This window comes from Rhynchophorus ferrugineus, unplaced genomic scaffold, assembly GCF_030347505.1.
Source record: "Rhynchophorus ferrugineus isolate W39M unplaced genomic scaffold, kcgeb_rfMv2 rfM7, whole genome shotgun sequence".
Classification (NCBI taxonomy): domain Eukaryota; kingdom Metazoa; phylum Arthropoda; class Insecta; order Coleoptera; family Curculionidae; genus Rhynchophorus; species Rhynchophorus ferrugineus.
In genome coordinates, this window is record NW_027472586.1 from 22,646,926 (window position 1) to 22,660,233 (window position 13,308).

Below are 13,308 nucleotides of genomic sequence, written 5' to 3' on the forward strand. Positions count from 1 at the left end.
GCAAGATGTCGATAGTCCATATCTCGGAAACTATAAGAGATAATGCAATTTGGCAATCGGCAACGTAATTAGCATGCCGAATATTACTTGGAATGTGAATTACAACGAAATCGCTAATTCATAAGACCATTTTACAATTCTGGCCCAAGTTAGAAGCAGAGCCAATATTGCAAGATGTCGATAGTCCATATCTCGGAAACTATAAGAGATAATGCAATTTGGCAATCGGCAACGTAATTAGCATGCCGAATATTACTTGGAATGTGAATTACAACGAAATCGCTAATTCATAAGACCATTTTACAATTCTGGCCCAAGTTAGAAGCAGAGCCAATATTGCAAGATGTCGATAGTCCATATCTCGGAAACTATAAGAGATAATGCAATTTGGCAATCGGCAACGTAATTAGCATGCCAAATATTACTTGGAATGTGAATTGGAGCGAAACTGCTAATTCATAAGACCATTTTACAATTTTGACCCAAGTTAGAAGCAGAGCCAATATTGTAAAATGTCGATGGTCCATATCTCGGAAACTATAAGAGATAATGCAATTTGGCCATCGGCAGTGTAATTAGCATGCCGAATATTACTTGGAATGTGAATTACAACGAAATCGCTAATTCATAAGACCATTTTACAATTTTGACCCAAGTTAGAAGCAGAGCCAATATTGCAAGATGTCGATAGTCCATATCTCGGAAACTATAAGAGATAATGCAATTTGGCAATCGGCAACGTAATTAGCATGCCGAATATTACTTGGAATGTGAATTACAACAAAATCGCTAATTCATAAGACCATTTTACAATTCTGGCCCAAGTTAGAAGCAGAGCCAATATTGCAAGATGTCGATAGTCCATATCTCGGAAACTATAAGAGATAATGCAATTTGGCAATCAGCAACGTAATTAGCATGCCGAATATTACTTGGAATGTGAATTGGAGCGAAATCGCTAATTCATAAGACCATTTTACAATTCTGGCCCAAGTTAGAAGCAGAGCCAATATTGCAAGATGTCGATAGTCCATATCTCGGAAACTATAAGAGATAATGCAATTTGGCAATCGGCAACGTAATTAGCGTGCCGAATATTACTTGGAATGTGAATTACAACAAAATCGCTAATTCATAAGACCATTTTACAATTTTGACCCAAGTTAGAAGCAGAGCCAATATTGTAAAATGTCGATAGTCCATATCTCGGAAACTATAAGAGATAATGCAATTTGGCAATCGGCAACGTAATTAGCATGCCGAATATTACTTGGAATGTGAATTACAACGAAATCGCTAATTCATAAGACCATTTTACAATTCTGGCCCAAGTTAGAAGCAGAGCCAATATTGCAAGATGTCGATAGTCCATATCTCGGAAACTATAAGAGATAATGCAATTTGGCAATCGGCAACGTAATTAGCATGCCGAATATTACTTGGAATGTGAATTACAACGAAATCGCTAATTCATAAGACCATTTTACAATTCTGGCCCAAATTAGAAGCAGAGCCAATATTGCAAGATGTCGATAGTCCATATCTCAGAAACTATAAGAGATAATGCAATTTGGCAATCGGCAACGTAATTAGCATGCCGAATATTACTTGGAATGTGAATTATAACGAAATCGCTAATTCATAAGACCATTTTACAATTCTGGCCCAAGTTAGAAGCAGAGCCAATATTGCAAGATGTCGATAGTCCATATCTCAGAAACTATAAGAGATAATGCAATTTGGCAATCGGCACCGTAATTAGCATGCCGAATATTACTTGGAATGTGAATTGGAGCGAAATTGCTAATTCATAAGACCATTTTACAATTTTGACCCAAGTTAGAAGCAGAGCCAATATTGTAAAATGTCGATGGTCCATATCTCGGAAACTATAAGAGATAATGCAATTTGGCCATCGGCAGTGTAATTAGCATGCCGAATATTACTTGGAATGTGAATTACAACGAAATCGCTAATTCATAAGACCATTTTACAATTTTGACCCAAGTTAGAAGCAGAGCCAATATTGCAAGATGTCGATAGTCCATATCTCGGAAACTATAAGAGATAATGCAATTTGGCAATCGGCAACGTAATTAGCATGCCGAATATTACTTGGAATGTGAATTACAACAAAATCGCTAATTCATAAGACCATTTTACAATTCTGGCCCAAGTTAGAAGCAGAGCCAATATTGCAAGATGTCGATAGTCCATATCTCAGAAACTATAAGAGATAATGCAATTTGGCAATCGGCAACGTAATTAGCATGCCGAATATTACTTGGAATGTGAATTGGAGCGAAATCGCTAATTCATAAGACCATTTTACAATTCTGGCCCAAGTTAGAAGCAGAGCCAATATTGCAAGATGTCGATAGTCCATATCTCGGAAACTATAAGAGATAATGCAATTTGGCAATCGGCAACGTAATTAGCATGCCGAATATTACTTGGAATGTGAACTGGAGCGAAATCGCTAATTCATAAGACCATTTTACAATTTTAACCCAAGTTAGAAGAAGAGCCAATATTGTAAAATGTCGATAGTCCATATCTCGGAAACTATAAGAGATAATGCAATTTGGCAATCGGCAACGTAATTAGCATGCCGAATATTACTTGGAATGTGAATTACAACGAAATCGCTAATTTATAAGACCATTTTACAATTCTGGCTCAAGTTAGAAGCAGAGCCAATATTGCAAGATGTCGATAGTCCATATCTCGGAAACTATAAGAGATAATGCAATCTGGCAATCGGCAACGTAATTAGCATGCCGAATATTACTTGGAATGTGAATTGGAGCGAAATTGCTAATTCATAAGACCATTTTACAATTTTGACCCAAGTTAGAAGCAGAGCCAATATTGTAAAATGTCGATAGTCCATATCTCGGAAACTATAAGAGATAATGCAATTTGGCAATCGGCAACGTAATTAGCATGCCGAATATTACTTGGAATGTGAATTACAACGAAATCGCTAATTCATAAGACCATTTTACAATTCTGGCCCAAGTTAGAAGCAGAGCCAATATTGCAAGATGTCGATAGTCCATATCTCGGAAACTATAAGAGATAATGCAATTTGGCAATCGGCAACGTATTTAGCATGCCGAATATTACTTGGAATGTGAATTACAACGAAATCGCTAATTCATAAGACCATTTTACAATTCTGGCCCAAGTTAGAAGCAGAGCCAATATTGCAAGATGTCGATAGTCCATATCTCGGAAACTATAAGAGATAATGCAATTTGGCAATCGGCAACGTAATTAGCATGCCGAATATTACTTGGAATGTGAATTGGAGCCGAAATCGCTAATTCATAAGACCATTTTACAATTCTGGCCCAAGTTAGAAGCAGAGCCAATATTGCAAGATGTCGATAGTCCATATCTCGGAAACTATAAGAGATAATGCAATTTGGCAATCGGCAACGTAATTAGCATGCCGAATATTACTTGGAATGTGAATTACAACGAAATCGCTAATTCATAAGACCATTTTACAATTCTGGCCCAAGTTAGAAGCAGAGCCAATATTGCAAGATGTCGATAGTCCATATCTCGGAAACTATAAGAGATAATGCAATTTGGCAATCGGCAACGTAATTAGCATGCCGAATATTACTTGGAATGTGAATTACAACGAAATCGCTAATTCATAAGACCATTTTACAATTCTGGCCCAAGTTAGAAGCAGAGCCAATATTGCAAGATGTCGATAGTCCATATCTCGGAAACTATAAGAGATAATGCAATTTGGCAATCGGCAACGTAATTAGCATGCCAAATATTACTTGGAATGTGAATTGGAGCGAAACTGCTAATTCATAAGACCATTTTACAATTTTGACCCAAGTTAGAAGCAGAGCCAATATTGTAAAATGTCGATGGTCCATATCTCGGAAACTATAAGAGATAATGCAATTTGGCCATCGGCAGTGTAATTAGCATGCCGAATATTACTTGGAATGTGAATTACAACGAAATCGCTAATTCATAAGACCATTTTACAATTTTGACCCAAGTTAGAAGCAGAGCCAATATTGCAAGATGTCGATAGTCCATATCTCGGAAACTATAAGAGATAATGCAATTTGGCAATCGGCAACGTAATTAGCATGCCGAATATTACTTGGAATGTGAATTACAACAAAATCGCTAATTCATAAGACCATTTTACAATTCTGGCCCAAGTTAGAAGCAGAGCCAATATTGCAAGATGTCGATAGTCCATATCTCGGAAACTATAAGAGATAATGCAATTTGGCAATCAGCAACGTAATTAGCATGCCGAATATTACTTGGAATGTGAATTGGAGCGAAATCGCTAATTCATAAGACCATTTTACAATTCTGGCCCAAGTTAGAAGCAGAGTCAATATTGCAAGATGTCGATAGTCCATATCTCGGAAACTATAAGAGATAATGCAATTTGGCAATCGGCAACGTAATTAGCATGCCGAATATTACTTGGAATGTGAACTGGAGCGAAATCGCTAATTCATAAGACCATTTTACAATTTTGACCCAAGTTAGAAGAAGAGCCAATATTGTAAAATGTCGATAGTCCATATCTCGGAAACTATAAGAGATAATGCAATTTGGCAATCGGCAACGTAATTAGCATGCCGAATATTACTTGGAATGTGAATTACAACGAAATCGCTAATTCATAAGACCATTTTACAATTCTGGCTCAAGTTAGAAGCAGAGCCAATATTGCAAGATGTCGATAGTCCATATCTCGGAAACTATAAGAGATAATGCAATCTGGCAATCGGCAACGTAATTAGCATGCCGAATATTACTTGGAATGTGAATTGGAGCGAAATTGCTAATTCATAAGACCATTTTACAATTTTGACCCAAGTTAGAAGCAGAGCCAATATTGTAAAATTTCGATAGTCCATATCTCGGAAACTATAAGAGATAATGCAATTTGGCAATCGGCAACGTAATTAGCATGCCGAATATTACTTGGAATGTGAATTACAACGAAATCGCTAATTCATAAGACCATTTTACAATTCTGGCCCAAGTTAGAAGCAGAGCCAATATTGCAAGATGTCGATAGTCCATATCTCGGAAACTATAAGAGGTAATGCAATTTGGCAATCGGCAACGTAATTAGCATGCCGAATATTACTTGGAATGTGAATTACAACGAAATCGCTAATTCATAAGACCATTTTACAATTCTGGCCCAAGTTAGTAGCAGAGCCAATATTGCAAGATGTCGATAGTCCATATCTCGGAAACTATAAGAGATAATGCAATTTGGCAATCGGCAACGTAATTAGCATGCCGAATATTACTTGGAATGTGAATTACAACGAAATCGCTAATTCATAAGACCATTTTACAATTCTGGCCCAAGTTAGAAGCAGAGCCAATATTGCAAGATGTCGATAGTCCATATCTCGGAAACTATAAGAGATAATGCAATTTGGCAATCGGCAACGTAATTAGCATGCCGAATATTACTTCGAATGTGAATTGGAGCCGAAATCGCTAATTCATAAGACCATTTTACAATTCTGGCCCAAGTTAGAAGCAGAGCCAATATTGCAAGATGTCGATAGTCCATATCTCGGAAACTATAAGAGATAATGCAATTTGGCAATCGGCAACGTAATTAGCATGCCGAATATTACTTGGAATGTGAATTGGAGCGAAATCGCTAATTCATAAGACCATTTTACAATTCTGGCCCAAGTTAGAAGCAGAGCCAATATTGCAAGATGTCGATAGTCCATATCTCGGAAACTATAAGAGATAATGCAATTTGGCAATCGGCAACGTAATTAGCATGCCGAATATTACTTGGAATGTGAACTGGAGCGAAATCGCTAATTCATAAGACCATTTTACAATTTTGACCCAAGTTAGAAGAAGAGCCAATATTGTAAAATGTCGATAGTCCATATCTCGGAAACTATAAGAGATAATGCAATTTGGCAATCGGCAACGTAATTAGCATGCCGAATATTACTTGGAATGTGAATTACAACGAAATCGCTAATTTATAAGACCATTTTACAATTCTGGCTCAAGTTAGAAGCAGAGCCAATATTGCAAGATGTCGATAGTCCATATCTCGGAAACTATAAGAGATAATGCAATCTGGCAATCGGCAACGTAATTAGCATGCCGAATATTACTTGCAATGTGAATTGGAGCGAAATTGCTAATTCATAAGACCATTTTACAATTTTGACCCAAGTTAGAAGCAGAGCCAATATTGTAAAATGTCGATAGTCCATATCTCGGAAACTATAAGAGATAATGCAATTTGGCAATCGGCAACGTAATTAGCATGCCGAATATTACTTGGAATGTGAATTACAACGAAATCGCTAATTCATAAGACCATTTTACAATTCTGGCCCAAGTTAGAAGCAGAGCCAATATTGCAAGATGTCGATAGTCCATATCTCGGAAACTATAAGAGATAATGCAATTTGGCAATCGGCAACGTAATTAGCATGCCGAATATTACTTGGAATGTGAATTACAACGAAATCGCTAATTCATAAGACCATTTTACAATTCTGACCCAAGTTAGAAGCAGAGCCAATATTGCAAGATGTCGATAGTCCATATCTCGGAAACTATAAGAGATAATGCAATTTGGCAATCGGCAACGTAATTAGCATGCCGAATATTACTTGGAATGTGAATTGGAGCCGAAATCGCTAATTCATAAGACCATTTTACAATTCTGGCCCAAGTTAGAAGCAGAGCCAATATTGCAAGATGTCGATAGTCCATATCTCGGAAACTATAAGAGATAATGCAATTTGGCAATCGGCAACGTAATTAGCATGCCGAATATTACTTGGAATGTGAATTACAACGAAATCGCTAATTCATAAGACCATTTTACAATTCTGGCCCAAGTTAGAAGCAGAGCCAATATTGCAAGATGTCGATAGTCCATATCTCGGAAACTATAAGAGATAATGCAATTTGGCAATCGGCAACGTAATTAGCATGCCGAATATTACTTGGAATGTGAATTACAACGAAATCGCTAATTCATAAGACCATTTTACAATTCTGGCCCAAGTTAGAAGCAGAGCCAATATTGCAAGATGTCGATAGTCCATATCTCGGAAACTATAAGAGATAATGCAATTTGGCAATCGGCAACGTAATTAGCATGCCAAATATTACTTGGAATGTGAATTGGAGCGAAACTGCTAATTCATAAGACCATTTTACAATTTTGACCCAAGTTAGAAGCAGAGCCAATATTGTAAAATGTCGATGGTCCATATCTCGGAAACTATAAGAGATAATGCAATTTGGCCATCGGCAGTGTAATTAGCATGCCGAATATTACTTGGAATGTGAATTACAACGAAATCGCTAATTCATAAGACCATTTTACAATTTTGACCCAAGTTAGAAGCAGAGCCAATATTGCAAGATGTCGATAGTCCATATCTCGGAAACTATAAGAGATAATGCAATTTGGCAATCGGCAACGTAATTAGCATGACGAATATTACTTGGAATGTGAATTACAACAAAATCGCTAATTCATAAGACCATTTTACAATTCTGGCCCAAGTTAGAAGCAGAGCCAATATTGCAAGATGTCGATAGTCCATATCTCGGAAACTATAAGAGATAATGCAATTTGGCAATCAGCAACGTAATTAGCATGCCGAATATTACTTGGAATGTGAATTGGCGCGAAATCGCTAATTCATAAGACCATTTTACAATTCTGGCCCAAGTTAGAAGCAGAGTCAATATTGCAAGATGTCGATAGTCCATATCTCGGAAACTATAAGAGATAATGCAATTTGGCAATCGGCAACGTAATTAGCATGCCGAATATTACTTGGAATGTGAACTGGAGCGAAATCGCTAATTCATAAGACCATTTTACAATTTTGACCCAAGTTAGAAGAAGAGCCAATATTGTAAAATGTCGATAGTCCATATCTCGGAAACTATAAGAGATAATGCAATTTGGCAATCGGCAACGTAATTAGCATGCCGAATATTACTTGGAATGTGAATTACAACGAAATCGCTAATTCATAAGACCATTTTACAATTCTGGCTCAAGTTAGAAGCAGAGCCAATATTGCAAGATGTCGATAGTCCATATCTCGGAAACTATAAGGGATAATGCAATCTGGCAATCGGCAACGTAATTAGCATGCCGAATATTACTTGGAATGTGAATTGGAGCGAAATTGCTAATTCATAAGACCATTTTACAATTTTGACCCAAGTTAGAAGCAGAGCCAATATTGTAAAATGTCGATAGTCCATATCTCGGAAACTATAAGAGATAATGCAATTTGGCAATCGGCAACGTAATTAGCATGCCGAATATTACTTGGAATGTGAATTACAACGAAATCGCTAATTCATAAGACCATTTTACAATTCTGGCCCAAGTTAGAAGCAGAGCCAATATTGCAAGATGTCGATAGTCCATATCTCGGAAACTATAAGAGATAATGCAATTTGGCAATCGGCAACGTAATTAGCATGCCGAATATTACTTGGAATGTGAATTGGAGCGAAATTGCTAATTCATAAGACCATTTTACAATTTTGACCCAAGTTAGTAGCAGAGCCAATATTGCAAGATGTCGATAGTCCATATCTCGGAAACTATAAGAGATAATGCAATTTGGCAATCGGCAACGTAATTAGCATGCCGAATATTACTTGGAATGTGAATTACAACGAAATCGCTAATTCATAAGACCATTTTACAATTCTGGCCCAAGTTAGAAGCAGAGCCAATATTGCAAGATGTCGATAGTCCATATCTCGGAAACTATAAGAGATAATGCAATTTGGCAATCGGCAACGTAATTAGCATGCCGAATATTACTTAGAATGTGAATTGGAGCGAAATCGCTAATTCATAAGACCATTTTACAATTCTGGCCCAAGTTAGAAGCAGAGTCAATATTGCAAGATGTCGATAGTCCACATCTCGGAAACTATAAGAGATAATGCAATTTGGCAATCGGCAACGTAATTAGCATGCCGAATATTACTTAGAATGTGAATTAGAGCCGAAATCGCTAATTCATAAGACCATTTTACAATTCTGGCCCAAGTTAGAAGCAGAGCCAATATTGCAAGATGTCGATAGTCCATATCTCGGAAACTATAAGAGATAATGCAATTTGGCAATCGGCAACGTAATTAGCATGCCGAATATTACTTGGAATGTGAATTACAACGAAATCGCTAATTCATAAGACCATTTTACAATTCTGGCCCAAGTTAGAAGCAGAGCCAATATTGCAAGATGTCGATAGTCCATATCTCGGAAACTATAAGAGATAATGCAATTTGGCAATCGGCAACGTAATTAGCATGCCGAATATTACTTGGAATGTGAATTACGACGAAATCGCTAATTCATAAGACCATTTTACAATTCTGGCCCAAGTTAGAAGCAGAGCCAATATTGCAAGATGTCGATAGTCCATATCTCGGAAACTATAAGAGATAATGCAATTTGGCAATCGGCAACGTAATTAGCATGCCGAATATTACTTGGAATGTGAATTACAACGAAATCGCTAATTCATAAGACCATTTTACAATTCTGGCCCAAGTTAGAAGCAGAGCCAATATTGCAAGATGTCGATAGTCCATATCTCGGAAACTATAAGAGATAATGCAATTTGGCAATCGGCAACGTAATTAGCATGCCGAATATTACTTGGAATGTGAATTGGTGCGATATTGCTAATTCATAAGACCATTTTACAATTTTGACCCAAGTTAGAAGCAGAGCCAATATTGTAAAATGTCGATAGTCCATATCTCGGAAACTATAAGAGATAATGCAATTTGGCAATCGGCAACGTAATTAGCATGCCGAATATTACTTGGAATGTGAATTACAACGAAATCGCTAATTCATAAGACCATTTTACAATTCTGACCCAAGTTAGAAGCAGAGCCAATATTGCAAGATGTCGATAGTCCATATCTCGGAAACTATAAGAGATAATGCAATTTGGCAATCGGCAACGTAATTAGCATGCCGAATATTACTTGGAATGTGAATTACGACGAAATCGCTAATTCATAAGACCATTTTACAATTCTGGCCCAAGTTAGAAGCAGAGCCAATATTGCAAGATGTCGATAGTCCATATCTCGGAAACTATAAGAGATAATGCAATTTGGCAATCGGCAACGTAATTAGCATGCCGAATATTACTTGGAATGTGAATTGGAGCGAAATCGCTAATTCATAAGACCACTTTACAATTTTGACCCAAGTTAGAAGCAGAGCCAATATTGTAAAATGTCGATAGTCCATATCTCGGAAACTATAAGAGATAATGCAATTTGGCAATCGGCAACGTAATTAGCATGCCGAATATTACTTGGAATGTGAATTACAACGAAATCGCTAATTCATAAGACCATTTTACAATTCTGGCCCAAGTTAGAAGCAGAGCCAATATTGCAAGATGTCGATAGTCCATATCTCGGAAACTATAAGAGATAATGCAATTTGGCAATCGGCAACGTAATTAGCATGCGGAATATTACTTGGAATGTGAATTGGAGCCGAAATGGCTAATTCATAAGACCATTTTACAATTCTGGCCCAAGTTAGAAGCAGAGCCAATATTGCAAGATGTCTATAGTCCATATCTCGGAAACTATAAGAGATAATGCAATTTGGCAATCGGCAACGTAATTAGCATGCCGAATATTACTTGGAATGTGAATTACAACGAAATCGCTAATTCATAAGACCATTTTACAATTCTGGCCCAAGTTAGAAGCAGAGCCAATATTGCAAGATGTCGATAGTCCATATCTTGGAAACTATAAGAGATAATGCAATTTGGCAATCGGCAACGTAATTAGCATGCCGAATATTACTTGGAATGTGAATTACAACGAAATCGCTAATTCATAAGACCATTTTACAATTCTGGCCCAAGTTAGAAGCAGAGCCAATATTGCAAGATGTCGATAGTCCATATCTCGGAAACTATAAGAGATAATGCAATTTGGCAATCGGCAACGTAATTAGCATGCCGAATATTACTTGGAATGTGAATTGGAGCGAAATCGCTAATTCATAAGATCACTTTACAATTTTGACCCAAGTTAGAAGCAGAGCCAATATTGTAAAATGTCGATAGTCCATATCTCGGAAACTATAAGAGATAATGCAATTTGGCAATCGGCAACGTAATTAGCATGCCGAATATTACTTGGAATGTGAATTACAACGAAATCGCTAATTCATAAGACCATTTTACAATTCTGACCCAAGTTAGAAGCAGAGCCAATATTGCAAGATGTCGATAGTCCATATCTCGGAAACTATAAGAGATAATGCAATTTGGCAATCGGCAACGTAATTAGCATGCCGAATATTACTTGGAATGTGAATTACAATAAAATCGCTAATTCATAAGACCATTTTACAATTTTGACCCAAGTTAGAAGCAGAGCCAATATTGTAAAATGTCGATAGTCCATATCTCGGAAACTATAAGAGATAATGCAATTTGGTAATCGGCAACGTAATTAGCATGCCGAATATTACTTGGAATGTGAATTACAACGAAATCGCTAATTCATAAGACCATTTTACAATTCTGGCCCAAGTTAGAAGCAGAGCCAATATTGCAAGATGTCGATAGTCCATATCTCGGAAACTATAAGAGATAATGCAATTTGGCAATCGGCAACGTAATTAGCATGCCGAATATTACTTGGAATGTGAATTACAACGAAATCGCTAATTCATAAGACAATTTTACAATTCTGGCCCAAGTTAGAAGCAGAGCCAATATTGCAAGATGTCGATAGTCCATATCTCGGAAACTATAAAAGATAATGCAATTTGGCAATCGGCAACGTAATTAGCATGCCGAATATTACTTGGAATGTGAATTACAACGAAATCGCTAATTCATAAGACCATTTTACAATTCTGGCCCAAGTTAGAAGCAGAGCCAATATTGCAAGATGTCGATAGTCCATATCTCAGAAACTATAAGAGATAATGCAATTTGGCAATCGGCAACGTAATTAGCATGCCGAATATTACTTGGAATGTGAATTGGAGCGAAATTGCTAATTCATAAGACCATTTTACAATTTTGAACCAAGTTAGAAGCAGAGCCAATATTGTAAAATGTCGATGGTCCATATCTCGGAAACTATAAGAGATAATGCAATTTGGCCATCGGCAGTGTAATTAGCATGCCGAATATTACTTGGAATGTGAATTACAACGAAATCGCTAATTCATAAGACCATTTTACAATTTTGACCCAAGTTAGAAGCAGAGCCAATATTGCAAGATGTCGATAGTCCATATCTCGGAAACTATAAGAGATAATGCAATTTGGCAATCGGCAACGTAATTAGCATGCCGAATATTACTTGGAATGTGAATTACAACGAAATCGCTAATTCATAAGACCATTTTACAATTCTGGCTCAAGTTAGAAGCAGAGCCAATATTGCAAGATGTCGATAGTCCATATCTCGGAAACTATAAGAGATAATGCAATCTGGCAATCGGCAACGTAATTAGCATGCCGAATATTACTTGGAATGTGAATTGGAGCGAAATTGCTAATTCATAAGACCATTTTACAATTTTGACCCAAGTTAGAAGCAGAGCAAATATTGTAAAATGTCGATAGTCCATATCTCGGAAACTATAAGAGATAATGCAATTTGGCAATCGGCAACGTAATTAGCATGCCGAATATTACTTGGAATGTGAATTACAACGAAATCGCTAATTCATAAGACCATTTTACAACTCTGGCCCAAGTTAGAAGCAGAGCCAATATTGCAAGATGTCGATAGTCCATATCTCGGAAACTATAAGAGATAATGCAATTTGGCAATCGGCAACGTAATTAGCATGCCGAATATTACTTGGAATGTGAATTACAACGAAATCGCTAATTCATAAGACCATTTTACAATTCTGGCCCAAGTTAGAAGCAGAGCCAATATTGCAAGACGTCGATAGTCCATATCTCGGAAACTATAAGAGATAATGCAATTTGGCAATCGGCAACGTAATTAGCATGCCGAATATTACTTGGAATGTGAATTACAACGAAATCGCTAATTCATAAGACCATTTTACAATTCTGGCCCAAGTTAGAAGCAGAGCCAATATTGCAAGATGTCGATAGTCCATATCTCGGAAACTATAAGAGATAATGCAATTTGGCAATCGGCAACGTAATTAGCATGCCGAATATTACTTGGAATGTGAATTGGAGCCGAAATCGCTAATTC